The sequence below is a fragment of the Pleurodeles waltl genome, chromosome 4_2, assembly GCF_031143425.1.
Source record: "Pleurodeles waltl isolate 20211129_DDA chromosome 4_2, aPleWal1.hap1.20221129, whole genome shotgun sequence".
In the NCBI taxonomy this organism is placed as follows: Eukaryota; Metazoa; Chordata; class Amphibia; order Caudata; family Salamandridae; genus Pleurodeles; species Pleurodeles waltl.
The window spans coordinates 597,165,478-597,179,429 of record NC_090443.1 but is presented as its reverse complement, the minus strand read 5'-3'; positions in this window follow the sequence as shown (position 1 = coordinate 597,179,429).

Here is a 13,952-nt window from a genome sequence, read left to right as displayed (position 1 = left end):
CTAATAGACAATAATGCCAACGGTAATGCATCCGGACAAGTTAAAGATGTGGAAACCTGTATCTTCGCTAACTTCAGCTTCAAAGTAGCATTATACCTTTCCACCAACCCTGCTGATTGTGGGTGGAAAACGCATGGAACTTCTGTTTGATCCCTAATACTTTCAGGACATACTTAATAACTTCCCCAACAAAATGAGGTCCGTTATCATTCCATAAAAGTCTGCAAACACCAAACCTAGGGAAAAATTATTTCAAACCACTTTCGCTGTGGTAATGGCAGTATTATCCTTTGTGGGGTACGCCTCTATCCATTTACTGAAGGCACATACCACCACCAAGACATACTTTAAATTGTTGCAGCGTTCAAGCTGACTATAATCCATTTGTAGAACTTCGAAAGGTGCAGTTGGTGTAGCAAACCCTCCCGCAGGAGTTCGTGTCCCTTTTCCAGGATTGTATTGTAAACAGGTCAAACAAGACTATACTACTCTCTTAGCTGTACTGGAAATTTCTGGATGCTCCCAAACTTGCGTAAGCAACTTTATTTTTGAAGCTCCAACATGTGCCAGCCCATGTGCCATCTGAACCATAGGTTGTACAAAAGCTATAGGCAATTTCCATTTATCCATCTGCTTATTCCGCCAACAGCCCTCATCATCCAATTCTCCTTCTTCAGACCATTGCTCACGTTCTTTCACAGAAGCAGATTTCTGTATATCTAATACGTCTTGTCTAGCATTATGCCAACGTTCAGCTTGTGACTTCACTACATACATGGAAGTATTAATTCGCTGCATCGCAGTCTCACGTGCTACGCGGTCCGCAAGGGCATTACCTTGCCCTATCTTATCGGTCACTTTCTTGTGTGCACTACATTTCACAATAGCTAGTTTCTTTGGATATGTCAATGCAGTCAAGAGGTTATGCACTAATTCTCCATGCATTATCTGCATCCCGTGGGATGTGAGAAAGCTTCTCTCCTTCCAAAGCAAACCAAAATCATGAGCCACTCCAAAAGCATAGCGGCTGTCTGTATAAATGTTCACACATAAGTCAGTACTAAGCTCACATGCTCGTGTCAAAGCTATTAGTTCAGCTGCTTGAGCTGACTTCTGTGGTAAACAAGCTGTCTCCACTACCGTGTGTATCGTGGTGATTGCATATGCAGCTGAGGTCATACCGTCTGGCAACTTCAAACAAGACACATCAACCCACAATTCCCCGTCTACATCTGGAAGGGGCATATCTTGCAAATCAATACAACCCTTTGTCTGTTCTTCGGTAAGGAATATACAATCATGTGTTTCTTGTGACTGAGGCTGAGTCACCATATGGCAACAAAGTGGCTGGATTTAGTGTTGCACATCTCTTCAGTGTAATGTGAGGAGCCAGCAGTGTCAATTCATATCCTGTCAGGCGAGCGCTAGTTAAATGTTTCGACTTTGTTTGATTTAAAAGAGCATCAACCGCATGGGGTATTAACACCAACAGGTTATGTGATAAAACTATCCCTTCACTCTCATGTATTGACACAGCTGTTGCCGCAACTAAACGAAAACACCCAGGCAACGCTCGAGCGACAGGACCAAGTACTGCTGAAAAATGTGCACAGGGATGCTGCTTATCGCCATGTGTCTGTACTAAAACTGACAATGCACATCCATCTTTCTCATATACGTAAAGTGCAAAAGGCTTTGTGTAATCTGGAGTACCTAACACTGGTGCTGAACAAAGGGCTTGTCGTAGCTGTCGGAAAGCAGTCTCACATTCATCTGTCCATGGGAGGGGCATTGGAGTATCTTTAGTCAAAAGTGGTAGCAAAGGTTTGACAATGTGTGAAAACCCTAATATCCATTGCCTAGAAAAAGAAGTAAGACCAAGGAATGCATGAACATCTTTCTGAGTAGAGGGTACTGGTGTGTGTAAAATTGCTTGAATACGATCTGATGTAAGTGCACGGCCCTCCTTAGACAAAAGGTAACCTAAATAGGTTACCTTTGGTCTACAATATTGCAATTTCTTTTGTGACACTTTATGATGGTGTGAAGCTAGAAAAGAAAGTAAGGACAAACTGCACTTTTCACATTGCTCAGGGGTATCAGCTGCCAACAAAATATAATTGACATATTGTATGAGAGCCACACCTTCAGGCAAAACAAAAGAATCAAGTTGTCCAAAGTCATAGTACAAGAACTAAATGCTCCCTCAACTTTCTCATAAAAGGCGGCTGTATTTTTCTGCGGGTCAGGTAATGCTATTTTAAGTGCCATTACATCTGCTCTATTCCAAGGAGTATACACCCAATTATAAATAAAATAACCCTTAGCATCAACAGAAGTTTTATCATCACTTGTACCCGATCCTTTAAGAGGAACATACAAAGGCGCTGCCTCCCGTATTGGTTTCGCATGAACTATCATAATCTTATCTGTTCCAAAGATGGAAGCTTGCACCCCGCCGGTCTGAGATGTCTGTGCAACTACGTCCACGGCCCTTTTCTCCTCTCGCAAACGGTCTACTGCAACACATAATTTCACCAAACGCCTGATTGCATCAGCCACCTGGGAGAAAACAAAAAGACCATCATGCATTTGCTTATGATCAGCTGCTACATCATCAGGCTCTAACTCATCAGGATATTTCGGGAATAGTTCAATAACTTCTGTACCAAATGCCTCAGTAAAATATAGCTGCTTCTTTTCCGTCCACCCTTTCATGTTATCTAAAAGTTCAGAAGCAGAGACATCGCTACGAATTGTTTTACGAGCAATAGATCTAAGCTCAGACGCACGGTCAGCAGGCAACATAGAGTGACTGTCTCGTATCTTCTGTTGCTCCGAACCGGAGACCTCAGCTAACTCATGAGTGGCAGAAGCAATGACATACGGAGGTGGAGGGCGATCTGGTAATAACAAATCATCGTGCGGTTTATTAAGGATAGGATAGAGAGGTTGCCTAACAGTGTATTGGCCAGTTACCTGTAATTTACGTTCTTTCTCTTCTATCGCCTTTAAGTCATTTATTTATTTATTTCTCATGTCCAATGCTTTCACATATACATTCTTCACTGCTCTTTCTCAAGCAAGGCTAGCTCACGCTTCACTCGTCCACGCACTTCTTTCTCACACATTCGTACACAATCGAACATATCTTGCCTAGACCTTCGCTTACACATACATTGTTCCACATACTCAATCTTTCGCAAATCAAATGACCCATGCATAGGCCAACGTAACTCAGGATCCGCACGAGTGTATTTATTCCATAATGTGCTGTACATTATAGAAGAAAGACCATATTTAACATACATATCTCTATTGGGCGTCCCCTCTGCGGGTGGCGGTTGCGATTCTTCTGGTTTCAAATTGGTACCATTACAAAAGCAACACATCCTACGAAGTGCTCTGAAAACAGGCATGCCAAAAATAGTGCAGAATATGCAGTATTATAATCAAAGTAGCACTTAAGGTGCCGTTCAAATCAAAATTAAATTGGAGAAAATTCTCCTCATTACATGCCTATATAAATTGCAATTTATATATCAATTCAAAGGACACAAATTGACTAGTCACCCAAAACATGAGAGCCACAGTAAGTGGTGCTACACCTCATTACCAAACAAAGGTATCAAAACCCACAGCAAGTGCCGTAAAACGGCTCTTACCAATCACAGGGCATCCAGGTTCCAACTGCCAAGTTCTAAAATCGACCAAATGGTCACTGCATGATGAATGAACAAAAAGGATCTCAGTCGAGGACCGGCGCCATCTGGATGGTCAAGTCAGAAAGAAGAGAAAAACACTGTGGTTGCCAAGACTCGGGTCTCCTCAGGCATTGATCGTCCGCAGCGAGATCCCAATCCTTCGTCGCAACCAATCCGTCAGGCGTCCGAGTCGCCGATGAGTCCCTGTTCGGGCGCCAATTTGTTGAAGTAAGCCTCAGCAAGGCCTACTAGTGCAAGGGGTTCACCCTTCTCTGCACAAAGTCCTCAGACCATGTAGGAAGAAGTTGGCACAGAAAATGAAATAAAAGACGAAGTTTATTAAACCTCATGAGGTGGTACTACAGTTCAAACAGAACCCTTCGGTAATGTTTGAAGTACACACTGAACTGAGAGAGCATGGTCCTTTTATGCCCACACAGGGGCTAAAAGGAGGTGGTACAATTATAGAAGCAAGACTTCTATACATATAAGGTCATATGGAAATGCACAGTAGACAGGTAGGAGGGGTTAACAGTTTTCAAGGACTAACAGCTGCAGACCTTACTGGGCATGTGCGAAAGTGGGAGATGCTAAATATAACTTGTCACTGGACAGATTTTCAAGAGTAGTTAACAGGAAGGTAGGACAGAGCACATGGCGAGCACATGGCAGCATGTGGCAGAAAAAATGGCTGCCATGAATACAAAATGGATTACGCGAAATATTCACAATAGTTGCTAAATACAAGATGTCTTCTGCTAATACTTGATCTAATCGCTACTAAACTTCAACAGCTTCATAAATAGATAACAAAAATGCATAGCATGCAAAACTAAAGCGGAATATTCTTCTAGAAGTCATCTTGCCAGTAAGGAAAATATATACATACTTTTTTAGGTGAAGACATTCGTGATGATGAGCAGATGTTTAAAACCCGTGTATTAATACCATTTTATATACGTTTTCATTCTTTTTGTTCATTCATATTTATAGTGAACTGTGTGACCATTTGAAAATCCTACCTGAGGGAGTTTTGGCATATTAACAATAGTTCCTCATTTTATGAGCTCACTTTTTATTTGTTCCCAGTTATACCGCTGCACCGTAAATTGCATGCTGATGTAAAATTCGATCTTTTTAAAACAATTGTTAATATATAGATCTTCCGTCAGGTTCTGAAATCAATATTACCATAAATAAATCAAACACGTGGAAATGTCAAATCATCCTGTCCTGTCATCTCGTGTTTCTATAATACAGTGATAAAATGGCTGAAAAAGTGAACATCAAGGGAATTTTAATTATACTCATGTTCACACCTCTTTGGAATGGGTTTCCCTCTTCACGATTGTTGTTTGTCAATAGACTGAAGTCTCGCGCACCACCCATGCAATTTGTTTGGCAGTCGAGATACCAAACTCAGAATATCCGACCTAGAACTTTAAGTGTACTTGTCAAGCACCGTCGGGAATAAATTTTCCCAATTCACTTCCACAAAAGTAATTTAAATGGCATAAACCCGAACTTTCTTTCGCATTGTATGGCCCAGTGACGTAATTCAAATTCACAGACAGAGGTACATGATGGCTTCATGTCATGCGTGTCACCGTCATCTAGCGCTGGGTGATTAGAAAACACCTTGCATGGGACCTGTGGGAACATATCAATGATTAGAAATACAAATTACAGTTGGCAAAAAATTAACATCAGTCCAAATGTACTGCACCTTGCATAGAGCCATTCAGGAGCTATGATTAAACACAGATCATTTATTATTACAAGGTTTGTCCTCGTGTCTCAGTCTTTGATGGTTATTAATATTATGCAAAAACTTATGCAAGTTTATTTTGCCCTTTTTAAAGAATTTTAATGCTTGTTTTTTGTTTTTGATTTTATTTTATTGCGTTATTCTAACCAAATATTTTGTGGTATTAGTTCCTCTGGCAGGTGACTTTGTGGATCTGTTTTTTTCACCTAGCAAGCTTTAAAAATTAAAATAATACCTCATGACTGTCTATAATTACTCTGTGGAAACAGCTCTGATTTTCAGATCCACGATCACAAAGTTTTTTATTTTTTTTATTTTATTTTTTGTGCAGTAGTCATTTTAGCAGTATCTAGGATCAGGTGCACTTGAGTACCACAATTGTCTTTCTCAATAAATGAAGTACTTTGATTTCCATTGCCTGTGCACTCTTCTGTACTGACCAGCACCAAAGATGGAGGTATAAACGTTTTTTTTTTAATTATATTGACAGTCTAACAGGCTCTTTGATGACTGGTTCTGTTCAGCACTCAGTATTCATTCATGCTAAGTAGACGAGACAAGCAGCCTCTGATCAACCTGTCAAAGAGTCTATGTAAATCCATCAAATCTCGTCTCACAACCAGGCTTGCAAGGCAGAAGTTCTCTCCTTGAAGTTGGGCCCATGGATGTTGGATACTTTCAGGACCAAAATGCACATTCACACACCTGCCCATTTCCTACAGAAGTCATGAGCAGTTCACTGCAGTATTTTAGAAAATTACCATCATACTACATTTGGCTTTCTTACTCATTAACTCCACACTTTACCTCATGGCCCCCATCACATCACCATGCACAGCACACACAGGCAATCTGCATATTTTCCTGTTTCTTGCCATCAACCAGAAACTCAGATATTTGTCTAAACCCACAGATGGCAGGTGCCTGGCTTTTGTAATTTGGTCTCACTGCTGCCCCATGATGATGCGGGCCAGGTGGGAGGGGCGTGGCTAGGAAGCAGCAGCATTGCTATTCTGCAGCCTATTGAGTGGTGTGATCACAGTCCTCACTTCATTCACAAAGGAAACTGTGACCACCTTTTCTCAATCATCAATTTAACATTTACCCTTCCTTACAGCCTACAAGTCATTAAAGTCTTCTCTCTTTATTTATTGTTATTTGTCCTGATGTTTATCTTTCTCGCATGGTCATACCCAAATATGAACCTCAGTTGTATCAGATTGAAGGAATTACTTGTGTGAGTGGTTGCATACCTATGGACTCCTTGTTTGTTTTATGTCAGAATATCATTTACATATCCAATCATGCTATCAGCATTGACATTGTTTTGTTATGTTCCCTGACTGTAAACAGAGGATGAATATTTCACAATGCTCCTTTAATGGGTACATCCTTGACACATGCCTTTCAGAAACTAGCTCTTGAGTTCTTCTTGCCGTGGATTATTTGGCTCGATCAGTGGAGTCTCACAATTTACTTAGGGGCAGTGTTGCAGTGATCATAGAACGAGAATCGGAGGATTATTGAGGTTACCCCCTCAGGCTGTCCTGCTTCTCCTTTTTTAGATTCTGTTGATCAATACAATAAATCCCCAGTCCTCTTCAGACATAATGTACCAAATTAAGTAATATGTCTACTTATGATTATGATAACCAGTCCAATATTGCTACTCAAATACAAATTACTATGTGAAATGTGATTAGACTCAGGAATACATTTTCTTTCCCAGATTGGCATACTCTGGTAAAATCTGCTCAGATAATTTGTATACAAGAATCCTGAGCTCTGGATTTATGAGCTCCCTGCACTATCAATTTTAACTTTTGGCTTACAGGAAAGCTCATCATTTGCGTACCCTAATTTTTTATAATAACATCTTTGATTCTACATGTAGTGAGAAAATTACTAAAGATCTAATTTCATTACTTCCCCCTAAGATGACCCAAAACCAACTCCTTTCCGTTAGGCATTTTAATATTTCCATATGTTCTTTGTCGCCCAAGGAAGTGTGCAGTGTCATATATGTACTTGGGGTTGGTCACCTAAACTTTATACATAATATGAAAGAGAAGACCATGAATAGCTTAATATTCAAATGCAGCTGAACCCTGTTCTAAGATAAAGGTAACACAAAATCTGGACAATATCATATGTTTATTTGTCAGGGGAGCAAAACCCCTTTCGATCATAATATATTATCAGCAAATGACATTTCTAACCTGGCTAATCTCACAGTAAAACCTAACTCTGTAGGTGATGATAACCCACTGGTTCTCACCATGTGGTTTCAAACTAGCGAACACATTGATCATAGTATCATTAGTAACATAGGAGTACAAAGGTTAAATAGGCTACTCCTCAAATGGACTAGCATAGAACGTAGTCAGTACACCAAAAGGATAATAAGCAGGACCTTCAGTCTTTTTTTATCTAAGGCAGCTAAACTCCATTAATGCCCATCTTTTACAGAGTGCTAGGCATAGTTTGATAGCCCAGCTAGGCTACTTTGATAATTTTTGCTCTTTAGCATCAACAAATCTTCGATTTGTCATAAATGTATTTCCAAGACACCAAGCACAATTCTTAGAAAGCAGTACAAGGAGGTGTTATCTGCCACGAAAAAAGGCTCTAAGAGGGGGCTTTGTCCAAGCTAAAAGAAGCTGCGGCCATGGATAATTTTGTATTATTCTGCAGATGATTAATCTCCCCTTTCTGAAAGAGAATACTGCTCCTGATTTAGTTTCACATGTATTGATGCAAGTATGGGTTGACCAATATTCCAGCATTTTTAGCTCACCCTGTAACTTTGTGCACCTAGGCAAAGACCCTGTAGAAATATATATGACTCCCTATGTAAGTCAGTCACCAATGATTATCTAGTCAAAGTTAGAAGGGCTACTGACAATAGTGGAAGTGGGAAAGCAGCAGGATCAGATAGAGATCTGGTTAATATGTACAAGTACCTGCCGGACTTGTGGGCGCATATTCTGATTCCATTATTGAATGCAGCTGTAATGGATATATTCTGACAACCTGGACAGAGTTACTGGTAATTCCAATTTTAAGAAAGCCCACCCCATTTCTCTCCAGTATTCTTCCCCCAAGATCTTGGGTAGAATGATTGTAGAAAGATTAGACCAATGGGCTGAGGATGTTAAGGTCCTCACAGAGTCACAATATAGGTTTAGAAGGGGCCTGAGAAAGGTAGAACAGTGTAATAATTTAGATCTCCTCATTAGGAAATATACAAGAGCTAACACCGGCCATCTACTGGTATGTATTGTTGATCTAATGAGAACTTTTGATTTGGAAAAACATTCTTAATTGTTGCAAGCTTTGTTGCTGGTGGGAGCCTCACTAGAAATAGTGTCACTATTATTGCAGTTACAGAGGAACCTATCAGCCAGGGAGCGCTATGGGTCTAATGGGGATTGCTCTTCATCTTTTATCATTCAGAGAGGGCCCTAGTTAGAGGTCTTTCTTATTTATATTTTAGTAACTAACCTGCGGCTCGTTCAATGCCAAGTCTGCTTTAGCACTTCATTTTATGATAACATAGTGAACCCTAGACAGAGGTATTTGTTTTAATGAGTCTACCTCTTTAATGCCAAGCTTACTTGGAAGCCATAGAGTCCAATATAGTATGGAAACCGCATTAGTCAATGTTTCATTCAGACCCATTCAAATGTATAAATTTGCCCCAGCACTTGGTGATCTTATAGTACTATTTTAAATGTATAAATCATGTTTGCATTTTCTAGCGAGTTGGCTGACTTTATATCCTGCCTCTCTAGGTGCATGCTGCTAACTTTTGCTCTCCACTAATGATGAGTAATGAAATGTTTTTTTAATTGTATGACATTTTACCCTAATGGTAGTAATCTTGTCATTTTAGTTTATGATTTTATAATTCACTATTTCTGTAGACTCTATTTTAATGAGCTTTTAAATATATTAAAGTATTGCAATGTGTTTGTGAGGTATCCACTATATGCTATAGAATTGTTAGGTGCACTTTTATGGTTTTATTTCAAAACTTAATAAAGAGTTTAAATGGAATTGAAGTTCTTCAGTGTTAACTCTACCAGTAATGTTTCTATACAAGTGGTTTGAGACTCCTTCAATTTGGAAGGTAGGGATTTTATAATCACTTGTGTATCAAATAAAAGAAGAATGCGAAATAGAGAATTGTATATTATTGTGTATGATGTAAACAAGTTAGAACATCAGTATTATTCTTCTAAATCCAAGCCCCTCTTAAATTACATTTTAAAAGCTAATTTCCATGTTAGTAAAATTTCCACAGAAAATGCTTCTCTGATCTTCTTAGGTCTAGTGTGAAATATTGTGGTGAGCAGAATGAAGTTGGAAGAGTTCAGGAAACTATCTCAAAATTAAAAAAGAAGGAACTAAGTTGAAATGCATCTTAAACAATGATAACAACCATATATTTAAGGATCATGATATTCTAAATGAATTTGCCCAATTTAATAATCCTTCGTACACTTTTGAACTAATACCTCAACATGAGCTAATTGGCAAATATCTTGCCTCCATACAAACACTGGGAAAGATATCTATTTTCATTCATGGAAATTGGATATCTCTTGTGTAAAGATTACAAAAGTACTTAATTCAATTAAAAAAAGACAAAACACTAGGTCCAGATGGCTTTTTAATTGCATTTTCTCACATATTAATCTCAAAATGCCATGATTTGTTTAAATACTTCTGTAAAACATGGACACTTAAGGGTACTTTTGAGATTCATTGATTTGTTTGATCCCCAAAATGGATAAATATCCTAGATTCTGCAAGAGTTATAAACCAATAGTCCTGATCAATTCTGATTATAAGATCTTTGCAAAACTGATTGTTTTCCTTTTAGATCCACTCCTGCCAGATCTGCAGAAATGGGAACAATCAGGTTTTCTTGAAGATAGATTTATCTCTGATAATACAAGTTATTTTTAATATTTTAAACAAATCCATTAGTTACGGGTCTTCTTTAGCAGAATTGCACTTAATGCTGAAAACACATTTGATCATATAAATTGGCCTTTCATTCTTCAGGTCTTGAATTGGTTTAGTTTTGGCCCCACAATTATCAGTTTAATATTGCTTATGTCATCCTTATCCCAAGCCTCATTGTTGGTGGTTGTTTTTATTTCCCTGCATTTCAAGTTAAAAAGGTGGGTTGGATAAGAGTGTCCTTTTAACCTATATTAATTATATTGGCCCTTGAGCCTTTTTATCTAAAATACAAAACATAATAATGTATAAAATTTCTATTATTGCGAAAATCAAATCAAATTATCTGTACATGCAAATAAAGTGAACACTTTTTCCCTACTCTCAGGATACAAACTCAATATTGAAACACGTGAGGTACTTCCTCTGAGAAATGTATATCTTCTATATCTTCTGGTTTTTGTTTGATTCCACATAAAATTAAATATGTGAGGCTCTGGTTCTCTTATTCTGTGAAAGGTATGCTCATAATGAACTTCCAAGACATTATTAATAGGTTAATCTTATTAATAACAAGATGGAGCCCATTATATATTTCCTGGTGGGGTCTTCTTGATTATATTAAAATAATTTTGGTTCCTGTTATTTCCTCTATCCATAATTCCTAAAAATATACTATCTGATTTTTTCAAGAAAATTAATTCCTCGCTCCCATCTTTCTTGTGAAATAAAGGAAAACCATGTATGGCAGTACTGAAGATAAAAAAGAACAAAAAGAAAGGCAGAGTTATCTTTACAGATTTTCAAATTTATCACAATGCTCTTTCTTTAATACAACCCACTTATTAGATAACATTAATGATGATTGTCCTCTATATGCTCAGGTAGGATTGTTTTTTATTTCTCCTTTTTTGCAATTTGAGTATTCGTATCTTTTTTCCTAACAACCCTCAATTGTGTCACTACCAATCCTTAAAAACAAATGAAGATTAATATAGCCAATACTATTTCCATATCTTAACGATGGAGAGAATTTCTTACATTTATCCATATGGCATAACATCGTTATCAAAATTAAAAACTGAAAAAACATTGGCGACCAAGGAGGGCGAACAGGTTGATATGGGTTTATCAACTATTTAAGGACAATACTGTACTATCTTTCTCTGGTGCACAACATACATTTTAGTTTCCAAATTCATTTATATCCAAATTTAACACTTTAGCACAGAATCTGGTTCAGGGTTTGAAAATCATCAAGAACAGCAAACTCTACAAAATCCTTGCTTTTCATGTATAATAGAATTCTTAAAACGCCTCAAATTGTGTCTAAGATAACTCTGACATTCCTACCACATCCTGGTCGTGTACTGAATGTAATGTAGACTACAAACACTTAGGGACTTATTTACAAGCTCCTTTTGCCACTGGTGCGTCGTTTTTTTAAAATGCTCTGGTGCAGACCCATATCTAGGAGACCATGCAAAGCCACTTTGCATGGCTTTTCATGGCTTTGGAGTTTTGTTGTAAGGAAACACAGCGCAAGTCGATGAACTACCTTACAGTCCATCAGGGAGGTGTCAGGGGGGCATTCCACTGACATTGTTGTGGGATTTCCAATGCAACACCCATGGGTTTTGACACATTCCCGGACTTACAAGGATCTGTAGAGCTGGAAATGCACCAAACCTGTAGGCCTCCCCAGGGGAGACCTAATGAGGAGAAATATATTTCTTTCCTTGTTTTTTCCTCTTTCTGCATTCAGCAGCACACATAGAATGTGGAAAAACCCTTCATGGATTGTTTTTGTGCAGGAAGGCATCCCTTCTGACTTTGAATATGTGTAGAAGCTAATGCCGCAGTCTTCTTGCCTTTACTCTTGGAGGGTTGGTCCATTCTTTTGAGATAACACCTCTTTTACACTACGGAGTTTGATCTGTACCCTGGTTGTGACACAACCCCATTCTCAGATCCCAAGCATGGCTGCATGGGTCCTCAGTTCCTCAGTTCTACTTCAGACCTTGGAGAATTCTCTAAATCATTGCCAAGCAGACAGTCTACTGGGATGGATGGGGACACACTCACTTTTTTTCTGTCCAACTACTCATCCCAGTCAAAAGTTACCATTGCCATGGGATGAATCTCTGTGACATTGTCTGCATTGGTGACAGGATACGTTTTCCCTAACAGGTACTGATCTGAGTGGAGCAGGTGCTGGGTCACCATGATGACACTAGCCCCTGTGTCCCTCAAAAGCTTCTACCTTAGTTCCATTAATCAAATGGTGCTGCCTGTATTTTTGCATGCTAGTAGGCTAGGCAGCACAGGATCATTCTACCCATCCCTCTGTGACTAATGTTGCCACTGTGGGTTCACTGGCATAGTCAGGTTGCAACTTTGATCCCATCTGGAGACTGGCAACTGCATTTACTGTAGGTGGAATAGAGACATTTGTCTTGTTTTTACAGCTAGGGTCTGCAGTTTGGTGTTCTCTGTTTTTGCATTTGTGGCAGCAAGCCTTGTTGGGATCAACCTTCCTACCTTTGTACCCACCCTTAGGGTGTGAGGTGTTTCAGGGCCCACCCTTCTGAAAAGGTTCTTAGGGGCCCTATGAAGACTCTTTTGGCCCAGATTTATGGTGGCCAAGCACCATTCCAATGCCACATTAACATATTTTTTTTTTTACGCTAATGTGGCTTTGGAAGGGCAAAAACACTGCGTCATATTTACAAAGTGGTATAATTCTTGCATTGTGCCACTTTGTAACCCATTGTGCCACATTATGCCTGCATCAGACATAATGGATGCAAGGGAGGCGTTGCAACACTAGGGGGGCTGTAAAAATGGCACAAAAGAATTTATGAGATTCCTTTGCGCCATTTTTATTGACATTTTTTAACGCCTGCTAAGTTCAGGAGTTAAAAAGAGGCTCCCATCGTGTTCAATAGGCCTCTGGGTGTTTTGCAGGATTAGCATCAAAATAGTTAATGCTATGACGCTAGTCCCCCTGATGACCGCCATTGTACGCTGTATTTGAAATACGGCACACACATAGTGGCATTAGGGGGGCGCTAAGGGGAGCAAGAAAAGTGGCACTAGGTGCAGCGCCACTTTTTATAAATCTGTGCCTTTGTTTTTATTTTGGTTTACATCTTACCCTTCGGAGGGCTTTTTGGCCTTTTTCTTTCGGTCTCTCCCACCAGTGGTTGTTTTGGTCACCCTTGTCTTGACCCAGAGGTATGCCTTCTTCCCCAACTCTAGAGGAGAAAGTGGACCTATGTCTACCAGAAAATGATATTGTTTCTCCTTATAACAATTAATCAATAGATGCTCTTTTATATTTAAATTATAAAACCCATCAAAATATTGTACCATGTTATCTTCTAACCAGCAACCCAGCATTGTAACTGAAAAGTTCGCGAATTCTACCCAGGACTAAATCTGCCTGAATTTAATTCTGCATTCTTCAGTTGTAAGTCCAAAGCTGTCAACCAAGGTAGCCTTCAAGA